This window comes from Suncus etruscus, chromosome 2 (genome assembly GCF_024139225.1).
Source record: "Suncus etruscus isolate mSunEtr1 chromosome 2, mSunEtr1.pri.cur, whole genome shotgun sequence".
NCBI lineage: Eukaryota > Metazoa > Chordata > Mammalia > Eulipotyphla > Soricidae > Suncus > Suncus etruscus.
In genome coordinates, this window is record NC_064849.1 from 33,607,365 (window position 1) to 33,632,071 (window position 24,707).

The 24,707-nt window shown below is 51.0% G+C and overlaps 1 protein-coding gene across 2 annotated transcripts in view; it reads left to right on the forward strand.

The window, feature by feature from the left end:
* TNS1 (tensin 1) overlaps positions 1-24,707 on the forward strand; it is a 200,195-nt gene that overhangs the window by 31,122 nt on the left and 144,366 nt on the right. The window contains exon 1 of one of the 2 annotated variants that reach the window (XM_049768016.1): positions 10,876-10,990. The exons of the other annotated variant lie outside the window; for it this stretch is intronic. The gene's annotated coding sequence lies outside the window, so the exon portion shown is untranslated. Of the gene's footprint in view, positions 1-10,875; positions 10,991-24,707 lie in introns of those variants that run through there. 2 annotated transcript variants of the gene reach the window in all.

A 24,707-nucleotide genomic window follows, 5' to 3' on the forward strand; every position in this document is an offset into this window, starting at 1 on the left:
TGTGCACGGGAATGTGTGGTTGTGTCTGTGTGTGATACTTGGGTTTGTATGTGTCTAAGGGAGTATGTTCAGATCTCTGTGGGGACTGCTGGGGTCTGTGTGTGTCTCAGAGACTGTCTTTGTGTCTGTGTGTGTGCTCAGGAGTGTATTCTCAGGTCTTTGTGTGGAAGTGTGAACTGTGTCTGTGTGTTGTGCTCGGGTCTGTGTGTGTCTCTGCAAGACTGTGTGAGCACATACACCACTGTGGAGCTTTTTTTGGGTACTTCTAAAAATGACAGCATGTAGTGAAGGTGGTGTTCTTGTCTGCACATCTAGGTACATACCTGTGTGCAGGAAGTGTGTGTTTGTGTGTCTCTATGTGCAGATGAAGGCCATTGTGAGTGTATATGATTTGTGCATTGTGGCCAGGTGTGTCCCTGTCTAGAGGAAGCAGGAAGCCCCATGGGGAGGTTAAGACTGGCTGATGACCCTGGGACTCTGGAGGTGAGAGGGCAGCTGAGAATGCTGTATTCTCTTCTTGCTGAGGGTCCCCAACAGGTTGGCAGAGTCCTGCAGTTCCTTGAGTCCTGTCTCCCTCTCTCTGATCATAGGAACCTTTCCCAACTTCAATTTCCTTTTCAATACATTAAGGATGATAAATATATTTCTTCATAGAGTTACAAATAAACTACCAGGTCTGGAGCAATAACGCTGTGGGTAGGGCCTTTGCTGTGCATGTTCCTGACTGAGGTTCAATCCTCGATATCCCATGTAGTCTTCCAAGCACCACCAAGAGTAATTCCTAAGTGTAGAGCCAGGAGTAACCCCTGAGAATTGCTAAGTGTGGCCTCCCCAAACCAAAATAAATCAAAAGGCAACTTGGGATGGAGTGATATAATAGAGGGCAGGATACTTGGTTTGTTTCCCAGCACCACATATGGTTCCCCCTCTCCCAAGAGGAGTGATCCTTGAGCACAAGCTGTGTAAGTCCTGAGCACAGCTGGATGTGGCCCCCTAACCAGAATCAAACAAAGAGCATGCCTGGGAGATGTTCATGGAGCTGGGGCTTCGGGGCTCCATCACTGGCTCTGTACTGTTCCCCGAGCACTCTCCAGCCCTGTGCTGGGGTGCGAGTGGCCCAACCTCAACAAACATGACCACATCCTCCTGCTCCTAATTACAGGGCCCTCTCACTGCCACTCCCTCCAACTTCACTCCCTCTGGCTGGTAGCCCCAGGCAGCCTGAGAATTCTGCAACTCTTTCTGCTCAAAGCTCAGAGAGGGCACAGGACAGGTCCAGTGAAAGCCACAAGAACCCACCTGAGCCTCATGACACTTGACACTTGACCCCTTGACATCAGCCTCATGACACTTGACACTTGAATCTCTTGACATCAAGGACCCACCTGACACTTCTGAGCCACAATCACCACACTGCCTTACTTTACTGATGTTTCTGGGGTGTCAAAGTGCTAGGCTGATGGGGTGAGGAGAATGTTGCCCTGCATGGCCCTACTGGATCTGCTCTCAGCAGCTCCATATTTGTGCCCTCTCTTGTTTCCTGTGGTGAATCCTGGCTCTGAAGGAGAGGCCTAGGCTGGGCTGAGTTGGGCTGGGCAGGCTTGAATCTTCACTCTCTTGCCTGTTCTCCCTGGGGGCCTGAGAGCTGGCCCTGGACTTAGGTCTTTGCACTTGAGTTGCTCTCAACTCTGGCCAGACGAAGTGGAATTCGTCAGGTGTCCTGAGCCCAGCCGGCCAGCACATCTTCCTCCTCTTCTTCTCGACCTCCCAGGCCAGGCACCCCCCCACCCCCCCGTAGCAGACCCAGGGCAATGTAAGGCTGGTAGGGGTGTGAGCGATCACTTTGGCGCCTGGGCCCACTTTGGTGTGGGTGGAAGTGGGCTGAGGCAGGCAAGCTCTGCCTGGATCTCTCAGTCTGGGCTAACGAGGAGTGTTCTGGCCTCTAGCCCAAGAAGATTTGGTTTTCACAACCACCACCAACTACCCGGAAAGGGCAAGGGGGTGGGGGGACCCAACAATAACAAAAGCAACAAACCAATCACTGAACTTTTGGGTTTTATTTTTTTTTTCACATTTGGAATCTGCAGTTAATGGCCGATGGACTGTACATTATTAAACAGGCATCTGGAGCGCTGCCAGGGAGGCTGCTTTGGCTGAGACTCAGACTGGATGTTCTCAGGGAAACAGTCCGGGAGGGCCTTGGGGAGCGGCTTCCAGAAGGAGCCCAGTGGTTGCCCCCCTCCCTGCGATCTCCCAGCCTTTATTCTGTAGAACAGAATGTAGAGAATGGGCCTGGTCGCATATGGAACCCCTGCATCATGCATCATGCCACCCCAGAAATGGGTACCCCGTCACCATTATACATGCTGCTCTGTCCCCCTCTTGGCTCAGTGACCCCTCTCCCATCCTTTTGCCTTCATTCCCCACCAGCAAGATAACTTTGGGTTCCCTGAGGGCCTGACCTGATGCTAGAACACAAGCATTGACTTGGGGGGTAGACCTTCCATTTTCAGAGAGCTCCTCCTTGCCCTTAAAGGGGCACCCCATTTCCACATTATCACCAGAAGAACAGGTCAGTCCACTCCTGTTTCTTTCTTTAAAAAAATTTTTTTTTTTAATTTTAACACTGATTTACCAAGTTCATGACACGGCTGTTTAAAGGCATTGAATGTTCATGACACAGTTGTTTAAGGCATAGTGTTCAGACACCAACCCCACCACCAGGGTGATCTAATCTTCACTAGTGTCCCTCATTTCCCACCCACCACCCCAGCTTTACCCCTTTGTAGGCACAAATTAATTTCATTGTTTGTTACAAGACAAAGGCAAATGGAATTTTTAAAACTTAGATCAAGGGGTCAATATGAATAATTGCTATATCTTTCCATATTGTTAATAAAGTCATCCCCTGAGGATTTACTGGGCTGTGGTTGGTGCTAGTTGAGCCTTTTGTGTTACTGTTTAGGCTCACTGAACTTGGTAGATTTTTTATTTTATTTTATTTTTGGGCCACACCTTGCGGCATTTGGGTTACTCCTGGCTCTATACTCAGAATCACTCCTGGCAGGCTCAGGGAACCATATGGGGTGCCAAGGATCAAACCTGGGTCCATCCAGGGTCGGCCGCATGTAAGGCACATGCTCTGCTATTGGTCCGGCCCCTAGATGCTAAATTCCTTCCTTCCTTCCTTCCTTCCTTCCTTCCTTCCTTCCTTCCTTCCTTCCTTCCTTCCTTCCTTCCTTCCTTCCTTCCTTCCTTCCTTCCTTCCTTCCTTCCTTCCTTCCTTCTTTTCTTTTTTCTTTTTTGTGGTTTTTGGGTCACACCCGGCAGTGCTCAGGGGTTATTCCTGACTTCATGCTCAGAAGTTGCTCCTGGCAGGCACGGGGGACCATATGGGATGCCAGGACTCAAACCAATGACCTTCTGCATGAAAGGCAAACGCCCTACCTCCATGCTATCTCTCCAGCCCCACTTTCTTTCTTTTCTTTCTTTTATTTTTTTTTCATTGTTGGGTCACACTCGGCAGTGCTCATGGGTTACTCCTAACTCTACGTTCAGAAATTGCTCCTGGCAGGCTCGGGGGACCATATGGGATGCTGGATTTGAACCACCGTCCTTCTGCATGCAAGGCAGATGCCTTACCTCCATGCTATCTCTCTGTCCCTAAATGGTAGATTTCTATGTAACTTTCTCATCAGACTTCTATCCTTGCTATCCTACTGCTATCCTACTTGCTATCCTACTGGCTGTCAATACTATGAAATTTTGAGTTGTCCTGTGCTGCTTGTGGCCACATGGTCCAGCAGCTGTAGACTTGAAACCTAACTTGGCTTGACAGTTTGATATGGAATAAGACATGGAGCTGGGTTGTTTCTTTGGATCATGTTAGGTGTGGAGCTGGACTATAGTTTATGCACAAAGGGGAAACTGTCCCCTTACCCACACCCAGTTTTCCTGTTCTGAGAAGGCCCCAGAGGTAACAGCTTGGACGAGACTACCTGGGAAGAGTTAGCAGGCCTCATTTTCTTTTGGAGTTTGGTAGAGAAAACTTGTTTCTTGTGAACGTTTTATGATAGCATGACCTTAGAGTGAGGGGGTGATTGTTTTATAGATTTTATACTTCCTCTTTCCCATTTATAGTTCTTTATTTCTGGCCACTCCCTTTGATGCTCAGGGGTTACTCCTGGCTATGTGCTCAGAAATCGTTCCTGGCTTGAGGGACCATATGGGATGCCAGGGGATCGAACTGGGTCAACAGCATGCAAGGCAAATGCCCTGCCACTGTGCCATCACTTTGGTCCCCCATTTATAGTCCTTTTAGGGGGCAGGGATACAAACCACTGTGTTCAGGCTTCCTTCTGGCTCTATGCTCAGGGATCATTCCTGGCAGTGGTGATGGAACCCTATAGGTTGCCAGGGATCAAATCCAGGACTGCTGCATGCAAGGCAAGACCCATAGCCCCTGAGAAAACCTAGCACCATGTCTCAAGCGAGGTCTCAAGCAAGACATGCTGGAAGGGCATAGTCATTGGTCCTCTGTACATCTTTCTGTCCTCAAAACCAACAGGATAAAGGTCAAGTGTGCACAGGTCCTGGGTTGGTAGGGAACTGGAAGCTCCAGAATGAAGAGACACCATTCTAAGGCCAAGTTTGCAGAGGAGAGCATGGACAAATGTTGATGATGGGCTCAGTTCCCCCCATATCAGCCCTACTGCAACATCTTGGTATTGGCAGGTGGCTGTAGAGATGAGGGGTGCTCTGACCTTGTTGGAGATGATTAGGAGCATGAAGTAGGGTTCAACCTAACACCACTGTATGTTGTTGTTGTTGTTGTGTGTGTGTGTGTGTGTGTGTTGGGGATCTAACTTTGGACCTTACAACAAACAAGGCAAGTGCTTTGCCTGGAGTCACACCCTGGGCCCTGTCTTGGGCCAGTGACTTTCCTTCTTGTGTCTGAGTTTCTGCCGCATGGAAAGTGGTTTAGAATGACACTGACTCTGGGGCTGGGACAGGGAAGGACTGAGGCTGTGGGGTTTTTGACAGGGCCTGGCACCTGGGATGATAGAAAGTGCATGCTAGTACTCACTAATCTGTGATTGTTTGGTGCTCCTGCTGGTGTGATTTTGATGTCTTATCCTTCCTCCAGACTGACCCCAACTCCAGGAGGGTAGGACAGTCTGCACTTCCCTCTTCCATCATAGCATAGTGGCTATAGCTGTCTGGCACACAGGTTAGGCACAGAGATTGTGGACTGATGGGTGAACGAATGAGAGCATGAATGCATGAGGTCAACTGGAAAAGAATCAAACCCATAGAAACAACTGAGTCTCTAGAATATGGAAACACCTAGAAAGTGAAAGGGCTGGGAAATGTCCAGCCTAAAATTCTTTTGGGGTATTATGAGTGATTGTGTGTACGTATAGTTATGCAGTGATCACATCTTTGTTCACATATGTGTGTCAACGGATACACACAGTGTACTCATAGAGGTACAAATGTAGTTGTGTATGTGTGTGTGTGTGTGTGTGTACCCTCTTAGGGGGTGTAATATCCCCCATTGGGTAGAACTCAAGAGTCCAGAAGAATATCTCTTCTCACAGAAGAAGAATATCTTCTCACAGAGCAGCTTCACTTACAAAATATGGGGATGATATGAGCAAGAGATAGGGGAAGTGGAATAGAAGAGGAGAAGCAGTAGTGAGATATTGGTAGATATAGAGAAGCAAAGTCATGAAGATGAGGAAAGGAAAGATAGCAAGAAGAGAAAGAAGAGACTGGTGAGTCTCTTGGGGGAGACTCAACAGTTGGCCAACTTGAGAATCAGCTCAGTGTCCATCTTCTAGCTTGACTCCACACCTCTCCCGGTCCAGCTTTGATGAAGGGATTTGAGTTCCCTCTTGATCAGCGCCCTCAGCTGACTCATGTCTGCAGCTTGGATGCTGGTTCATCCTCAGCACCTTCACTTCTCACTCCTTCTGCCTCGTGGGACTGTCAGAAATAAATGGAAGTGAGCCTGGGGCCTTTCAGCTTTCACAGATTCACCCCAAGAGAAATGAACAGCCATCGCTCATTTATGAAGTTAGTTTTACATTTCAATTCAGGCCAGCCACTTTGCTCTCTTGCTAAATTTTTTTCCCCCTTCTTTACCAGGTAAACCATTCTAAATCTTCACCTAAGATACTGATAAGTATGTTGGACAAGCTGGGGCAGAGGACAAAGCCCTTTGGCAAGTCAGGAAGTTGACATTGATCTATTCATCAACACCCCTTTGGCTTTCTGGCGAGGAATCCACTCGGCTTTCTATCTTGCTATCTTGTCTCATAGTATTTATCAGGATCTTTGCCAATCCCTCCTGACATCCGGGTAATCTAAATCTGGGTTATTCCCCAACTACCTAGTCTTGGAACTGTCTAATAACAGGGGGGCATGTGGCTTAGGGAGGGAAGCTTCTGAGGTCCTGTGGAAACCAGTGGTCAGTGCTATGGAGCCCTCAGTGCTCGCCTGCCCTCACATAGCTAAATCCTAGTTCATCCAACTTAGATCTGATGCATGTCCCAGGAGATGAACAGTGAGTTATCACTGAATGTTCTCTCATCTGGTCACCATCTGCCCAAGGATGCTTTCGGGAATCTTCTTGGGGAAATTCAGAGGTGGTCAGAGGAGTAGACGATGGAAACCAAGGGACCCTGAATGTGAAAGTAGCCTCTGACCCTACTGGCTGAGTGGGATTAGAATGGACTCTTTGTCCTGTTTGGATGGAAATTGAGGCAAAGGAAAGAGGGATTGCTTGTTTTCATCTGGGGGATGAATCTGTTGTGCACCCCTTTCCTTGCTCTTCAGATCTGTAGCCTTCAGACCTTGGGAGAAGGCCCAGCACTCCCTACTCCCATGGAAGAATGTGTCTGTGCATGCAAATGAGATACAAATATGGAGATCTGAGTTGGTCTCTGTCTGGCCTAGTGCAAGAATGACAGATAAAAAAAAGTGCCGCAGAGGGGCCAGAGTGCAGGCTTTGCCTATAGGAGACCCCAGATTTGATTCCCACTCCTATCAGGAGCAACTCCTGAGCACTGAGTCAGGAGTATAGCCTCTGAGCTACTAAGGTTTTATCTAAGTATTTATGTTGGGGACCTCCCAGATTATCTTTAGTTGCAGGGAGCATGTCCAGAAGTGGGAAGATGACTGACTTTCACCAAGGTTTGCTTGTAGGCGTGCAACACTGGCTCCTCTCTGCTGCATGTTGGATTCCAAGCACATGGGCCTTCTTTCTGATGGGGAGGAAGGACGAATGGGGGATTAAGGGAAAGCTTTAGCAACTGTCTCTGGAGTCCGCCATCCTAGGGAGATTTGGGGAGCAGTCCCTCCCTGCTTGATGATTAGCACTTTGCTTTTGTGTTCCAACAACTTGGCAGTTTGTCCTTAAGAGAATGGGGGAACCTCAGTGGGCTTCCCTTCAGAAAGGAGGGCCAGAACCCCATATTGTCCATCGCGATTTACAGAGATGCAACTTGTAGTTGGGAAACCCAGATTCAAATTCTGACTCCTGTATGAGCTGTAGGTCATAGAGCTCCATCACTTTACCACCAAGACAAGTCTCTAAAGATGATGCAAACCAAAGGCAAATGGAAAGAATACAAGAAAGAAGTGATTAGCGGCACTGGGCTCATCCCATCCCACCATGCTGAGTGGGGAAAGCAGGGACCTCAGGCATCTTTCTCTTGACTTCTCTTTGCCCTTTCTCTGTCTCGGTGTCCCCTGCCTTTTTTTTTTTTTGCTTTTTCTTGTCCCTCCTCTATCCTGGACAGCCCTCAGCCGGCAGGCACCTTGCTCTGCCAGGCACAACTTCTTCTTTGGGGCCCTTGTCAATGGACACTCTGTGCTGTCCCCACACCCCCAGTGCCATTGCTTTCCTCTCCTGGGTGTCTCTGACCCCTCTTTGTCTTGCTCTGCCTCCCCCTGGGTTTCTTGCTCTTCGTTTCACTAGCTCCCGTCTCCCGTGAACAAGCCTCCTTTGACGTGTTCGTCCTCGAAGCTGGGTTGGCTTGCTTCTTGGGACAGGTCTCGGGTCCCCTCGGTCTCTGCCTCCTGCCCTCGACTTCCTGCCTGCCCTTCCCCCAGCTCCACTGGGCTCCAGGGCTGCTGTTATTTAATTTTATGAAAACCCCCAGGCCTACCCCTGAAAGAACCAACCACAACTGGAACCAGATGTGCTGGGCCTGCACCAGGGGCGGGAGATGAGAGGGAAAGGGGTTTGGGCCAGGCTGAGGAAGTGTGGGGGGTGGGATGGGCCATGGAAACCTTAGGAGCCTTAGGAGTCCTCATTGGCCAGACAGAGGAGGGGAGGGAGGGGAGAACAGAGTTGAAGAGGCTTCTGCAGAAAGTATGGTGTGTGAGTGTGTGATAGTGAGTCAAATGTGTTATCATGAGTAAGTGTGTGTTCAAGTATGTGTGTGCACATGTGTGTGTGAGAAGGCATGAAAGTGTTAGAATGGTACTGTAAGTTTATGTGTGTACATGTGTTTGGGTGTGTGCATGTCTGAACATGAATGTGTGTGTATGTTTATATGTGTCACGTCTCCTTCCTCCTTAAGTTCTTGGGCTGCTTCCTGGAGACTACCTGAGTGGAAGGCTGGGAAAAAGGAGGTGATCTTGATATAAGGTCTCGAAAGCAGCTGAAGGAGGGTCTGTCTCTCAGCCCTTAGGATCTGTTCCTGGGGTCTATGAGTCTAAGTCTGAGGGTCTCATATCTCACCAGACTTAGTATTTCTGCTCTTAGGTAGTTTTATTTGGTGGGGAGGGATTTGGGCCATACCCCGTGGTGCTCCGGGAAAACTCCTAACTGTGCTGAGGGTTCACTGTGGTGCTGGAGCAGTCTGGATAGGCAGTATGCAAGGCAAACTCTAATTTACTGTACTATATCTGGCCCTCTTTCGCAGAGTTTTGAAAGTCAAAGTCTGTAAACAGCACTAAACAGTAGAGGGGTAGAAACGGCAGTAGATCAAAGGCCTTGCATGCATAAGGTCATGCCTTGAGTTCAGCCTAGAACTGCATGGTTTATCCAACTTCCCTTTTCCCACACAATGAGATAGAGCCCTGGTCGCCCCTCTAGACCTGCTGGGTCTTAGCATTGAGCCATCTGGTCAGGTTAGCTAAGTATCCTCAAGAGTTTCCCTGAACCTCCTGAGTAGAGCTTGGGAGATTCAAAATATAGATGAATAAAGTGTCCTAAGGGGTGGGGTGTAGCTTAGTGTACAGGATGCACTCTAAAGGAGCCGGGGATCTGATTCCAGTATCCCCCCCAAAAGTGCCCTTTGATATATCCCTTTCCCACTGTCTGTCCACCCACCCACCTATCCACAGATCCATTCATTCATCAGCCCATCAGCCTTTGTCGTTCCATCATTTCTCCATCATTCACTGATTGGCTTCTGCTTTTCATTGAGAATCTGTGCTGTCAGCCCTGTTCTAGGCTCTGGACCAAGTAGGGAAAGGAAGGAAAGAAAAGTCGAATCCATCTTTGTCAGTTTGGGACACAAAGAAGTGCACGGAGCACACAGACGTCATACATTAGTGCACGGGAAGAAGTCTTGGGTGTTGAGAGGAAGGGCAGTGCCAACTGTCCCCTTCCAAGTGATGCCCTTGGAGAAGATCCAGGGAGGGTGTGGCTGTGAGTGGAGTTCGAGTAGCAATGCTGATAGGAAGAGGAGAGTCATGGCCTCACGGTCTCATCCTAAAGACCTTCAGGCATGTGGGCAGAGGGAGCCTGGGACTCCAGGATGCTGATAGGGGTGAAAGATAGATGTGTCTTGGAAGGAGGAGGGAGAGTGGCACTTTGTTATCTGGCAGGAAAAGGGGTTCCACTTTCACAGAAGCTACTGATTGCTGACATGACATGAACTCAGAGCTTCTCACTTCCCTAGTGAATCTCTCAAGGCTCAGCCAATCCCCGGGCAGCCTTTATTTTTTATTTTATTTTACTTTTTAGCTTTTGGGCCTTATTCACAGGTACTTAGGGCTCACTCCTGGCTTTGCTACACTCAGGGATCTATCCAGGCAGGGGTCGGGGGACCCTGCTGGTTGAATGCAAGGCAAGCACCCTCTCTACTGTACTGTCTCCTCTGATTTTGGAGGATCTTGGGAAAGAGCCCAGAGCTTCATATATGAGAGGTGTGTGCTCTACCATGGCACTTTCATTCCTAGCTCCAATCCATTTTACTTTGGATGCATTTGAGAGAGAGTTGAAACATGTAACTCATTGACTTAGAGTTGAAGTTAGATCATTTTAGAATATGGAACTTATATTCTCCCTCATCTGGAAGAAAAATAAACCACTTTTTCCACATTGGACTGAAAATGAAAACATAAATAATCAAGTTCAGAATGGGCTTCTGGGCCACGGATCATACAATGGGTTGAGAACAAAGAGTGACAGGCTTTGGTAGCTGCATTATTAGCATCATCTTCATTTTTCTAGACATCTTTCTCCCCTCCATAATCATGTTTCTCTGCAGCTGTGTCTCCTCTGAGATCTCCAAGATCTCTTACACTTCTAGATTCTTTCCCCACCTTCCCCTTGAGCCCTACTGACCATTCCTTGTAGCCCAGGGAAGCTGCTGAGCCAGTGGCTGAAGGCACTTTGCACTTGTCCTGACATTGGTACCCACTGCCAGGCCTGGAGGGAGTCAAGCACCGCAGGGGTTAAAGGAGGCGGAGGGCAGCAGGCGGCTCCGGGAAGGAGGCGGTGCGCTTGCAGCGGCAGCCAGGAGAGGGAGCGGGCAGTGCGCCTCACTTGTTCCCAGCCTTGGCTCTGGGACCAGCTCTGCTGTCTGCGCCCCCCAGCTCCCTGCCTGGACATTAGGCTTGCTCACACCCTTCTTTGGGGGTATCCTGCCTCTGGCCGGTCACTGCCTGTCACTGCCCACCGCCGCTGCCCCTGTCCCAGGCACCCAGGCACTCACCCACCCCACCCAGTGGCCCCTCTGCTGGCAAGGTGAGTGTACAAGTGGGAGTGGGAGAGTTTACATCTTGGGTAAGAACAGCCAGGGTGTTGTGGGGTTTGTTGGTAAAGTCAGGGCAGGGTGGGTGGGGTCATGTCTGGTCACAGGACTCGCTCCAAGCATGCACCCAGGACAATCTGTCAGTCGTTTGTCCTCAGATGTGTCTGTGACAGGGAATTGAGGTGCGGCCCCTGGGCTGGAAAGGCCCCATTAGAAGGAGTTTCATGTACTCAGGAAGTGGCTCTTCCGGGTCACAAGATTGATGCCAGCAGAAGCCAGTGGGTATGGAAACAGGAGCCAGGATGGAGCTCATTAGCCGCTGCCATCGTGGACTGCTGTGGAGACAGGACCACCAGGCAGGCGAGCATGAACACTTTATCTTCATTCCTGCCCTGCTGTCCCTGGAAGCTGCTACTGAGCTACTGGACCCCACTCCTGACTTCTTGCCGGCTAGCCGGGTCTTTGAGGGGCAGGGGTCAGCCTGGACAAGTTAGAGTTAAAACCACTCTACCCTACCCCCCACTGGAATCATGCTCCCTGGTCCATGGGCACAACCTGGCATGAGTGCCCTCTGCTGCCCTCCCCCGCTTCCAGCCCTTACTCCTTCCTCACCCCTGGGCAGAAATGGCTAATCCAAGTGGTTAATGAACAGACACGCAAAGCTGCCCTACTCCCATACCCCCACTTTCTACCTTTTCTTCCCCTGACCCTCCTCTGCTCTGCTTGTCACCCTTGCCCAAGCTGGAGACGCCCATGTCCGTTCATGTCAGGACCAGGGCCAGAGCTGCCTGCCCAGATGTTTTCAGGATGGCCACCATCCGGAGAGGAAGCTGAGGAAGGAGGGGTGCCACAGGTGACCCAGAGCCTGCTGGGTTATGGGATACGGTTAGGGGACAGGACCTGTTTTGGGGAAGGTGGGGACAAGACAGGCCATGGCAGTATAGGCTAGGTCGGGAGATTAGGAACTAGAGATCCAGCATCTTTGGGGAAGCGCTGGCACCCCTCCTGTATGAAAAAGCCAAGCTGAACTGAGGGGCAGGTTCAGTGGGGGTGAGATGGGGGGAGGGATGCTGAGTTTCTTCCTGAAGCTGCCCGGCTGAGGTGGGCAACTGTTGCGGCTCAGACTTGGCCTTAAGTTTCTCCTACTCTGCCAGCTGATGGCTGCACCCTCCTCCCCAATCCACTCTCCTCTACCCCAGGACCTCAGAGCTTGCTGCAACTGAGGCAAGCTCTGCTGGGACCCTTTTGTCCAGGGCTGGCTGGGCTCAGGCTGGGAAGATGGCCGGCATCGGGTTTGGGACTCTAGCCGGGGCCTGTGCTGGACTCTATAGCTAGGGAGGGTCCGAGCCACGACCACTAATGCATGACTCACTCTAGCTCTCCCCAGAGAAGTCATAGTGCAGCCTGCTTCCCACCCTGGCGTTGAACTTGCTGGCTCCCCTTCCAGATTCCCAGTCTCTGCTTCTTCATCCCTTAATTCCCTTAAAGCCCCAGTTCTGTCTTTCTGGGGCACCTGGAGTCCACCATGAGAACTCCCCACTCCCAACTTGGGATATGAGTGTTTGGGGAGCAGCAAATTGTTGCATGGAGGAGGGTCTGTGGCCACAGCTGCGGAGGGTGGGGCACTGACCCATGGCCAAGGGTCTGTGACTGAAGTTGTGGAGTGTGGTCTTCTCTTGGCCAGTGTGGCATAAGCAGGGCCCGGAGGCCACAGAATGAGTTGGAGAAGGAAGTGGCTTTGCTGGCTAGAGGATGCCTTGCTAGCTTGCCCAGTGAATGATCTTCCTCTTAGGAAGGTACTGAGATTCCCACCCCGAGAGCAGCTCAGATCTAGGCTGCCCCAGTGCTTAGGATTCCTGTGTGGGGATGTGGTTAGGAGACACGACCTTGAAGGTCTCCTGGGAGGCTCAGGGCCTGGGATCCTCAGAACCGGGAATTCTCTGACACCCAGAGTGCTGAGCAGAGAGATGGTGGCCAGGGGCATGGACTTTCTCCTCATCGTCCTTCTGCTCCTCCTTTCCCCCTCCACTCTCCTCCCAGCTCCCAGGCCAGCAGCGCCTTGCACCCATTGCTCAGCATCTGCTAGGTCAGTCCAGCTGCTTCCTGCCCAGAAGTTTCTTCCGATTCCTCTGGTTCTGCTCTGTGCCTTACACTGCTGTTAACTCCACAGAGGCTGGAGTGAATCTGGGACTTCATGACCCAATGTGTGTACAGGGGAGTAGTGGAGGGGAGAGAACAGAAACACCAAGACCACCTTCCCTCCCTCCACAGTGAGAGCCCAGGTCTGGGACTGAAGGACTAAGTGGGGTCAGTGGACAGACCTGGGGGGTTTGTGGGCTGCATTCTTTGAAGTTAGACGGTCACAAGGCTGGGAGCAGGGCTGGTCTGAGGGAAAACCCAGAGGCAGGGTTTAGCTTGCCTCAGTTTCCAGATCTGTAGGATGTCAAGGCAGCTGGAAGTGGTGCGTGGGGTGGGAGTTGCTAGAAAGGCCTTGTTCTTTTTTGGTTTAGTTCCTGCACTTCCTTGACTCTGTTGTGCACCTTTCCAAATCTCTTCCAGGAAGCAGGCAGAGGGCTGGAGATGAAGGATTTCTGGCCATCACATTCTAGGAGCTGGCTAGAACCAATGAGGTGTCAAGATAGCGCTCAGGGGTCGCTCCTGACAGTGTTTCAAGACACCCTATTTGGTGCCAAGGATGAAACCTGGGTCACCCACATATGAAACAAATGCCTTACCTGCTGTACTAGAGTTCTGGCTCTCACCTCTGTTTTTAGGGAATGAAGGGGTCATACCCAGTGCTGCTCAAGAACCCCTCCTAGTGGTGCAGAAAAAAGAAGGTATTAAGTATGGAGCCTAGTGGGGGTCCTCCAGGCAATGCACAGACCCAACACTTTGCGCCACCTTCCCAAGCCCAACAGCCACCTTCTTTTCTCCTCAGTTAAATGGAATTATAAGAGCCTAAATCCCCTGGTGTCCCCCTCCCCCCCACCTACATATAGGGGCAACTGATGAAGTCCTTTCTCCAGCCCCTACTTAGCCCAGGGCTTGATGAGGCTACTTAATTGGGTGCTCTACCCTCTGGCTTTAGAGAGCCCTATTGAGAGAGGCTGGATGTGGGTGCAGAGTGTGCCCTGACAAGCCTGGAGAAGCTGGTAGTGACAGCAGAGATCTCAGTGCAGACGGTCCTGGCTTCTTGGCTTCTTTCTAGGCCATGAGTCTCTTGAATCCCAAAGAAGGAAACTGTGGCCCATTTGGGGAGGGCTGTGTTTTGGAGGGGGCAGGGACAGGAAACTCTTTTTCCAAGTCTGAAAAAAAAAGGGCTTCAGAGGTGTCTGCTGGGGGGGGGGTGCAGGAGGGTGGGGTGCTGAGCAGAGCGAGTGGGGACCCCCTGGCAGTGTGACCAGTGCCATCAGAGCTATTTAGCAGGAAGAGTGGCAGCATCAGTGAGCCCAGGAATGAACCGGTGAGGGGCAGGCAGCCTGCAGCCCTGCCCACGTTTGTCCCTGGGTGCCCCCTTCCATTATGCATGGTCACACTCGGCCCTCCCTGCCTTCTGAAAGCTCCCCTGAAGCATTTTCCCACCCCAGCGGGGAGGCTGTGGGAGGCAACCCAACCTACTGGCTGGCTTTGACCATCTTGCACTTGAGTCTTGGTTTTCCCTTGGGAAGGGGCTGGTCTCTGGGACAGTAGAGAGAGTTGGGGCAAGGGAGGTAGGTGCCTCCTCCTCCAACACCCCCATCCTCAGGCTCTGGCACTACCTCCTTTAGGGCTGGTCCTGTGCTTTCATCTCTGCCTTTTTAGGTATGGAAGCTTCTGTGGATCTCAGGCCCCTGTTCAAGGAACAGGAGGGACAGGTTCAAAGGGTGGGTGCCAGGGAGGAAATGTGGACTGAGGTTACAGGGGTGTCTGCATGGAATTCTTTTTTTTTTGGGGGGGGGGCATACCCGACGGTGCTCAGGGTTTACTCCTGGCTATCTGCTCAGAAATAGCTCCTGGCAGGCACGGGGGACCATATGGGAGGCCGGGATTCGAACCAACCACCTTAGGTCCTGGATCGACTGCTTGCAAGGCAAACGCCACTGTGCTATCTCTCCAGCCCCATCTCTCTTTTTTTAAATTTATTTATTTATTTATTTATTTATTTATTTATTTATTTATTTATTTATTTATTTTTGGTTTTGGGGTTACACCCGGCAGAGCTCAGGGGTTTTTCCTAGCTCTACGCTCAGAAATTGTTCCTGGCAGGCTGGGGGTGGGTCATATGGGATGTCTGGATTCGAACCACTGTCCTTCTGCATCTAAGGCAAATGCCCTCTCGCTGTGCTATTTCTCCGGCCTCTGCATGGAATTTTTATACTTCTGCCACTATGGTGGGGAGTGGAGTCTGGGATCACTTTATCCTGCTCTTCCTACTTCCCAGTATGCACCTGTCCAAGAGCTAGGTGTTGAGCTGGCTGCAAGCTGGTGCCTGCTGATCTCATCTATGCCTGGTGGAGTGCAGCACAAAATGGGACTGTGGAGCTGCTAGCCTTGCTCTGGCTCAATCCACAGGACGAGCCTGGTTACCTGTCTTGTGGCAAGTAGCGGAAACTCTCTGAACCTCTGTGTGTTCATCTGTGAAGTGGAACAATCATAGATGTGGCTGCAGGGTGTGGTTAAGAGGGTCAAGTGAGTCAGTGGAGTTGAAATACTTGCAACTGGGGGTATAGTAGGTGCTCACTAAATATCTAAACTATTTTTTTTGTTGTTGTTATTTGGTCATCCTGGCCATGCTCAGGGCTTACTCCTGGCTCTGCACTCAGGAATTATTCCTGGTGGGGCTTTGGGGACAATATGGGATGCTGGGAATCTAACCTGGGTCTGTTTTGTGCAAGTCAAATGCCCTCCACACTGTACTATCACTCTACTTAGACCCCCTAACCACCTAAAAGTCTTTAGCTAAACTTTCACAGGCAAAGTGACAAACACTTTATTTTGTTTGGGACATGTTTTATCTGTTTTGATTTTGTGCGACACCTTGAAGTACGCAGGGCTTATTCCTGGCTCTGTACTTGGGGATCACTGCAGGCAGGGCTCCAAGGACCATATGTGGTGCTGGGACCAAATCTGGGTCTTCACTATGCAAGGCATAACCCCTGTGCTATTTATTTTTTATTTTACTTTCTTTGGTTTTGGGGCCACACCCTGCAGTGCTCAGGGGTTACTCTCTGCTCTGTGCTCAGAAATCATTCCTCTCAGACTTAGGGGACCATATGGGATGCTGAGGATCGAATCCTGGTTGGCCACATGCAAGGCAAATGCTCTCCCTTTGTGCTATCGCTCTGGTCCACCCCTGTGCTATTTCTCCAGTCCCTTGCCCTCATTTCTACCATTGTTGGTGGGGTCTTTTTCTGTCTGTATCCTGACCTTTCACCTCATCTCAAAAACAGGGAACACTGGGAGACCAGATAGGGAGGAGGTGACGGCATCATTTTTCCTGCTAGCATCAGCAGTAGAGAAGAAACTTGCTAGGGTTTGGGGTGATAACCGGGAGTAAGGCTCTCCCTTTCCTACAAATCTGTGTGCTCTGCCCCAGAGCTGAGTCCTCCTATACAGTGCGATGAGTGTTAGGGAAGATGCCAAGAAAATCGCCCATTCATTCATTCTTATAACCATAGATTGCCCTTCTTGGAGCTCTTTGCTTTGAACTCTGCCTTGGACACTCCCAGGCCTTGACCTTGGCCTGGACCCCAGGCAGCGGCTCTTCTTGGCTACACATGCCCTCCATGGGACGGGGAAATCCCAGTCTGCTGTGAGTCACTGTGTCCTGTGCCCTTGGAGACCTGTGTCCATCCCCACGTCCCTCCCTGTGTCCCCCCAGCTGCTTCACTTTGATTCCATCTCTTCTTGTCAAAGGCTGGAGAACCTGCTGGGCCTTCTTGCTTATGGACATAGCGTTTGGCCTCCTTCTCTCTCCCTGCCAGGCTTCTGCCCTCTACAGGGCCCCTCGCTTTCTGATGCCCTGGCATTCTTCATGTGCTCAGGTCTGTCAGGCAGACCGGCCTAGTGTTGTGCTCCCATCATCTCTGTCTTCCCACCTAGGGAGGCTGGGGTTACATGGGGTCAGAGGTGAGCTTTTATTCTGGGCTCCTGGCCCACCCAGTTGCAGCTGCAAAAGACATTCAAGCCTTTTCCTTTCTTTTCCTTTTTTTTTTTTAGTAATTATAAGCTGGGGTTGATGATCACGGCAGCTGGGGAAGGTCCCTGAGGTCAGCCTGGCCTACTGAGCTTCCCTCCTCCGCTCTTGTTCACCTCTGGCCTGTTTCTAGACTGTCCTCACTGGGACATTGGGCTGATCTTTGCCTCTTGATCTTGATTGAGCCCAAGCAAGCCCCTCAACACCCCATCTGAGGAATCAGCTCAGGGTTCAGCTGGGTGGTGTTGGGGTGGAGGAGTGGGCAGAGGGCTTTAAGGGAGGTATAAGAGAGGGTCTTCATTCTGGGGCTGCTCTGGCTTTTGGAGTCCAGATTCTTGCTGGACTCTGTGACCTCCCCTTTCAGAGGTGCTGGGCTGCCAGTCTGTCAGTTGATCTGGCTGCGAACTTAACCTTGAGTTGACCTTGCTTCCCTCCCCTGTCCTCTGGCAGGGGCTGGCAGGCAGGAAGTCCTGCTGATTAGGGACCTAATCACCGCCTGCCTGAGACTCCCAGAAACAGCAGAGCTGGTGGAGCAGAGAGGGGTTGCTTGGCCGGAAGGGGGACAGACTTAGGGGAAGCCCCCAGCCAGGGCTGGGGCATGGGGGGAAGGGGTGTCTGCTTTTTGGGCCAGCACACCGGTGTGACAATAATTGAGTCCAGCCGAGCACAGGGGGGATTTATTTTAAATACATCTTACTGGGCACTGACCCTCTGCCAGGCATGATGCCAGCTATGGGGCTGGCAAGGCCAGGAAGACATGGTCTAATGGGAGACATAGGGCATCAGGCAAAGGGGGCATCTACTAAATGCAGATGGGCATCAGACAGGGAGCAGTTCATGCAAACTGGCAGAGTGGCGAAGGCTTCAGGGAAGAGTGCCGTTGGGGTGGATTTTGAGGATTGAAAAGGAGTGTTTTGTTTTTGGGTTTTGTTTTGTTTTTCTTCTTTCTTTCTTTCTTTCTTTCTTTCTTTCTTTCTTTCTTTCTTTCTTTCTTTCTTTCTTTCTTTCTTTCTTTCTTTCTTTCTTTCTTTCTTTCTTTCTTTCTTTCTTTCTTTCTTTCTTTCTTTCTTTCCTCTTTCTCTCTCTCTCTCTCTCTCTCTCTCTCTCTCTCTTTCCCTCCCTCCCTCCCTCCCTCCCTCCCTCCCTCCCTCCCTCCCTCCCCTCCCGCCCTCCCTCCCTCCTCCCTCCTTCCTTCCTTCCTTCCTTCCTTCCTTCCTTACTGCCTTCCTTCCTTCCTTCCTTCCTTCCTTCCTTCCTTCCTTCCTTCCTTTCTTGAATTTTAGGCCACACCCGGCAGCTCTCAGGGGTTACTCTTGGCTCTGCCCTCAGAAATTGCTCCTGGCAGGCTCGGGGAACCATACAGAATGCTGGGGATCAGATCCAGGTCCATCCAAGTCGGCTGCATGCAAGGCAAATGCCCTACCACTGTGCTATCACTCTGGGCCCTGGAGGAGTTCTTTTGGGAGGGGTCTTCCCAAGCTACTAGCAATACTCAGTTAACCTGGCTGAACAGTTTAAAGCTCAAGTCCCACTGGCAAAGCTGAGGGCTACTAGGGCCTTGCCCAGTTCCCAGAATCCTTCCTACCTGTTGAAGCTGGGTTAGAGTGTGGGAGGGACTTTGCATCAGGTATCAAACCTGGGGCCTTGAGGATACCAGGTCTGCACTGGCCCTTTGTGCCTCCTTCTGATCCCTGAGGGAGGGAGAGGATGCAGGGAAGGTGGGGACGATGGGCACAATAGCTGAGGGTCCGGAGGAGGATGAAGGGGATGGCTGTGGGCTTGAAGTCGAGGCAGACAGCTCAGCCCCCTCCCAGCTGGTTGGAGCCTCACTTTCTGCACCTGGGACAGGGGTTTGGTGTTCCCTGTGATGGGGCCACAGTGGGGGTGAAATGAGAGTACGTGAAGTGCCCGACTCAGCGCAGGGCAAACCCACTGAAAGGAGATGTGTGAGTGTGTGTGTACATATGCACGATCATGTACATATGTGCATATATGTATATGCATTTTATATACATGCTTGTGTGTGTGTTGGGAATGTGGCCTTGTTACTTGGAGGCTAATGCAGGCCTTCCCTAAGTCAGGTCAGAGATGGAGTTGCAGCAGCATCACCATCGGGGGATGTGAGCTGATGCCAGGCAGGGGTGTGGTATGGGCATTGGGGAAGGCTGCAGGAGGTCTCAAGCCATGTGGTCCCTCCCTGAATCGCAGCCCATTTATCACAGCTGGAGTTTTTCCTCCGTCTGTCTCTGTTCTGCTTGGCCTTGCCTCTTCTCCCCAGCGAGACCCAGGAAAACCCTTTTTGGGAGATCTTCAGGCCTTGGATCTGCCTGGTTCCCCCTTGCATAACTTTACTGGAGATAAGACTGTGCAGGTAGCCTAGGCAGTGCCTTGGTTGGAGTCTCTGTTTTTGGGAACGGGGTGATTGTCACTGTCCCCCCGATTTCTATTCCCCCGGCACATGTGGGCCCCTCCATTTGTAGAATGAATGAACTGGAGTGTCCCTGGACACGGACTCTCTGGCCTGACCAAGGACACTGCAGGGTGACCCCAGCAGTAATTAGTAATTACTAATTCAAGGAAGGCATCATGGTGGTGGATTCCATGGAACTGGGGTAGTCCAGGGGTTCCATAGAGTTTTATTTCCTGGAGAAGGGTCCTTACTTCTAGGTCATGAGTGTGGTGTCCATATCCTAGGATTTGCAGTCACATTGTCTGTGTTCTCCTTTGTTTTGTTTGGGGGCCACTCTGGCTGTGCTCAGGGCTTACTCTTGGCTCTGCACTAAGGGACCACTTCTGGTGGTTGGGAGAACCATATGGGGTACTGGGGATTGAACCTTGGTTGGCCTTGTGCAAGGCAAACACACCACCCTCTGATCTATTGCTCTGACCCCCTGGGTTTGCTTTTGACACCCTCTACCCTATCGCTCATCTGTGTAATGGGAACAGTTTGCCTCCAAGAGGAGGAAGCAGGGTCTGCAGTTAACAGCAGAACTTGCTAGTGCTGATGAATGGACTATTGGCGGCAGGGGGAGAGCCGGGGGCTAGGGTTTTTTGGAGGGAGGCGGGAGTGGGTGCAGCTGCCCAGTAAATTTTTGAGAGCCCAAGAGATAGAGGAGGTGACCTTGGAGGCTTTGAGGAGTGCTGTGGCTCTGTTGGCGCTGTCTTGAGGCTGGTGGGTCTGGCCAGTGGCAGAACTGAGCAGAGCAGAGCAGCAGGATGGAGCAGAGAGGGCTGGGCTGGGCATAGGAGCAAAAGCCACAGGCAGGCCTGGCTTCAGCACTGAGCTGTGGGAATGCAGGAAGAGCTGTGTGTGGGATGCAGTGAGCAGGCCAACAGACTCCTAAGTCTTTGTGGGGAGCAGTTGCACCTCCCAGCATCTCCCCTCAGGGTGGGTGGGTGGGTTCATCTTTTAGCTCCAGTTCCCATGCTCTTGGGGGGTTTCCCTGTTGCTCCTAACTCCCTTCTCTGTTCACATACTCAGTGGCCACTCCTGTGAGTTTCATTCATGCTTTCTGGGATTCTCTTATCTCCCTGAGTGCAGGATAAACAGCAGCTTTGTGTCTGGAGTTTGCAGCGAACTGCAGGGCCCTGCCCTCACTTGAGACTGGGGAAGGGTTGTGCAATGTACAGGACTGAGAGCCGGGGTCCTAGGTTGCCTCTTTTTAGCACCTCATTTGGTACTGTGGAAATTTGGGCAAATCACTCCCCTCTCTGGTTTTCTTTGGCTTCATCCAAGAGAATGGAGGTCGATACACTCTAACCAAGGCTAACTAACATCCTGCAAGCACCCTGGAGCTGTCTGATAGGGACTCCCAGGCCCTGGAGAGAGAAAGAGGTGCGGATGTGGGCTTCTAGGCTGCTGCTGGGAAGAAGGCAGCTGAGATGTGGGGGAGGTTCCTGATAACTCTGCAGTTGCTCTGATGAACTCACAGCTGTTGGGGTTCTGGGTGTCTGTCCAGATGAGTCAGGAGGGCATGTGCTGGCAGAGTAGATCAAGTGAAGCTAGAGAGGGCAGAGCGGCTCCTCAAGGCTGGGGTGGAGGTGTGTCCCAGTCCATTACTCTGGAAGGGACAGGAAGTGATAGATGTGCCGAGACACCTGCGTAATGGTTGTGAGTAATGACTCCGTTGTCTGCTGGGGGACTTGTCTCCCAGACGGACCGTGCAGTGCCTGGAATCTGGCTCCGGAAATGTTCTGGGGGACTCAGCCACTGAGTCATGAAGCAGCTTGGCTCTCCTTAGGAGCTGGGGGTCCTATTGGCACTCAGGTCTCCGCCCCCCCTTGTGACTCTCCTTATCCTTGCCATTAGTCCCTTCGCCATCCTGATCTTCCTGCTGCCTATGGCCAAAGCTGCCCTGTGTGGACTCCTCAGCATTCAAATGCTTTGCTTGGGCACAGGAATATAGACTCTGCAGTTGGCAGCAGAGGTGCTGGTGGGTGACTTCCCCTTGATTGTGCAGAATGGCCCCAGAGGGAGTATTGCTTCTGTCAAAAGGATTCAATCAGAATCAAGATCACACTCAAAACTGTTGCTCTCATGCCTCTGTGTTTTCTCAGACTCTGCCCCTTTCATCCTGGCCCTGTTCTCCTATTGGGACCCGGGTCTAGCCAGCTCTCTTTTTCTGAAGGCAGAGAGGGGCTCAGGAGAGGCAGGAGATGCCAAGGGAAATTTGTCCTTGAGTTGACAACTCTAGATGGACATATCCTTAGGTCCAGACCCGCTTATGCTCAGGTGACCAAACATATGCAGTGCTGGGGGTAGAACTGGAATTGGCTAAAGCAAGGTCAGTGCTGCCTTATCCTGGTACTATCTCTGTCTCCTTAGGAATTTATTTATTTATTTTGGAATTTATTTATTTATTTTGGTTTTTGAGTCACACCCGGCAGTGCTCAGGAGTCACTCCTGGTTTTATGCTCAAAAATTGCTCCTGGCAGGCTTGGGAGACCATATGGGATGCCTGGATTCGAACCTCTGTCCTTCTGTATGCAAGGCAAACGCCTTACCTCCATGCTATCTCTCCGACCCCAGGAACAGTTTATTGTTAGTTTGTTTTGTTTTGGGTCATACCTAGTGGTGGTCAGGATATGACTGAGGGTATAATGACTGAGGGTATGATGCTCTGGCTTTGCACTCAGGAATCACTCCTGGCAGACTTGGGGGACCACATAGGATGCTGGGAATCTAACCCAGGTCTGCCACGTGCAAGGAAAATACCCTACATGCTATATTATTGCTCTGACCATAAGGAGCATTTTCAAGATCCCTCCTTGGAGATCTGGGGGAGCTTCTGGATTTGGGCATCACTTCCCCTTCCTGCCTCTGCTGGTTCATGCGTTTCCTATATCCCGTTGCTGGGTTTCCCAAATTACTTTCCTTGACTTTGGCTTCCTGCACTCAGCTGTGCTTAGGCCCTGTCTGTTGTCCCTTTCTCCAGAACTGCTGGGCTGAACAGCAAGCAGCATTCAGTGATGCAGCTGTCTGTTCAGGGTTTGCTTCCATAGCCCCATTGCTCTCTGCTCCTAACCTGGAGCTGTATCCTGCACCTGGGCCTTGTCTATGGGTCATGGGGTCTCCTGTCTGATGTGATGTGAGGGAGCCAGGTCTTCCCCAGTCCTCTCCCTGCCTCTCCAGCAGACATGGTTTCAGAGACATGGTGCACCCCAGGGGAGACAAGGAGGCTGCGGGTGGGGGTAGGGGCTGCGGAAGCCTGGCGGTAGGGTGGATATGCGTCAGATGCAGAGAAACAATGTGGGTGGGGGCTGCTGGCTGCCTGGCCTTCTTGGCTGGCCCTGCTTCAAGTCTTTGCTAAATGGGAGCTAGCGGCTTCCTGAGACCTGGCCCAGATGGATTTAAAGGAACCGCTTAGAGAATATCTTGCACTAGGGCTCCTGGTGAAGCCCATCAGAGCAGATGGAGTTCCAGTTCTAATTGCGGCAAACCATCTCTAATTCTGTGTTTGTTTTTGTTTTGAATTTCGGGTCATATTCAGCATACTCAGGATTTTGGCTCTGCACTCAGGAATTTCTCCTAGCAGTGCTTGGGGAACCATATGGGGTGCCAGGAATTGAACATGGATCAGGCATGTGCAAGGCAAATGTCTTACTACTGCCTCTGACTCTGGTGGCAGCAATCTGGAGTCCAGGGGTTGGTTCCCCAAGTGCACTTTATGAAAATTAAGTTTTCTTTATTCTGTGTACTGCATGGGGAAAGCTCAGTGAGAAGGTGCCTTCGGTAGGGGTGAGGTGGGGGAGAATTTTTTGTAGCATATTAAACACTTCCAAGCTTGGACTTGGACATCTTTGTCCCTCTCATTATGATCTTGTCCTCAGTTTCCTCTTCTGTCAACTAGACATAAATAAGAACAAAACCCTGGGTCAGAGACATGTACAGGTGCTAAGGCTTTCTGCCTTTCATGGGACTGAATCTGGTTCACATTTCCATCATAGATATACTATGCCCTGAGCTCAGCCAAGAGTGACCCCTGAGCATAAAGCCAAGAGCAATCTTGGGTGTAGCCTCAAAATAGAAGGGAACAATTTAATATTGATAAAAACAATTTATTGAATCACCATTAGATAGGGAATTAAAAAGATAGTTGAATTTTAGTCATGCAGTATTTTCCACACCCATCCCTTCATCAGTGCATATTTTCCACCACTGATGTCCCCACTTTCCCTCTTGTCTAATACTTGATTTATTTCTAAAAAAACAGTAACAAATAAAGATCAGGACCTATGGGACTGAGGAAATAGCTGACTGGGCTACAACAGACAGGAACGTCAAGGTCCATCTCAGACCCATATAGTAGCCCAAGTCACTGGGCAGAGAATAGTCCCTGAGCTCTCCTGGGTGTTACCCACCCCTCAAAAAGAAAACAGCAAACAAACAAAAACATAAAAACATCTTCATGCCCAATTTCCAGGGCTTGAGGATGATCTGAGTTGAAGACATGTTAAATGGTCAACAGAAAGTCTGGCCTACTTGTGGGGATATCTGCCCCCCATGTGAGGATCTGATGAGACAGGGTTGAGTATGCCCAGCTGACGTCTCCAGTCCATTGGGCCTTGGTGCCCCTCATGACATTTCCTTGCTCCCTTTTACAGATCTGGACCCTAAGGTTGGGAGGGAAAGCAAGATCTATGCATGCTGGGGTATACCTGCTGCCTGAGGCTTTCCTCCTTTTGCCCTGGACTGGCCAGCTCCTGGCCTCACTGTGTGTGTGGCCATTCTCAGAGCTGATCTGCTTCCTGAAACCAGGAGGGGCCAGCCTTGGTGCTGTCCTGTGTGGTGGTGGGGCCATGTGGCTTGTCTTGGGGCTCTAAGGGTCCTGGTGGGGGGGGGGCTGGGAGGGTCCAATTTTATCTCCTGAGTAAATCATGGGGCTTGGCTTTATGTTTCACCTTGTTTCCTTCTGACAGGCCTTAAAGCTATGAAAAATAAAATGAATGTAGGTGATGTGGGGAAGGACTTTTGATGATCGGGGCAGCTTGGGGGCCCTCACAGCTCACACATGTAAAATGATGCTTTCCAGCCT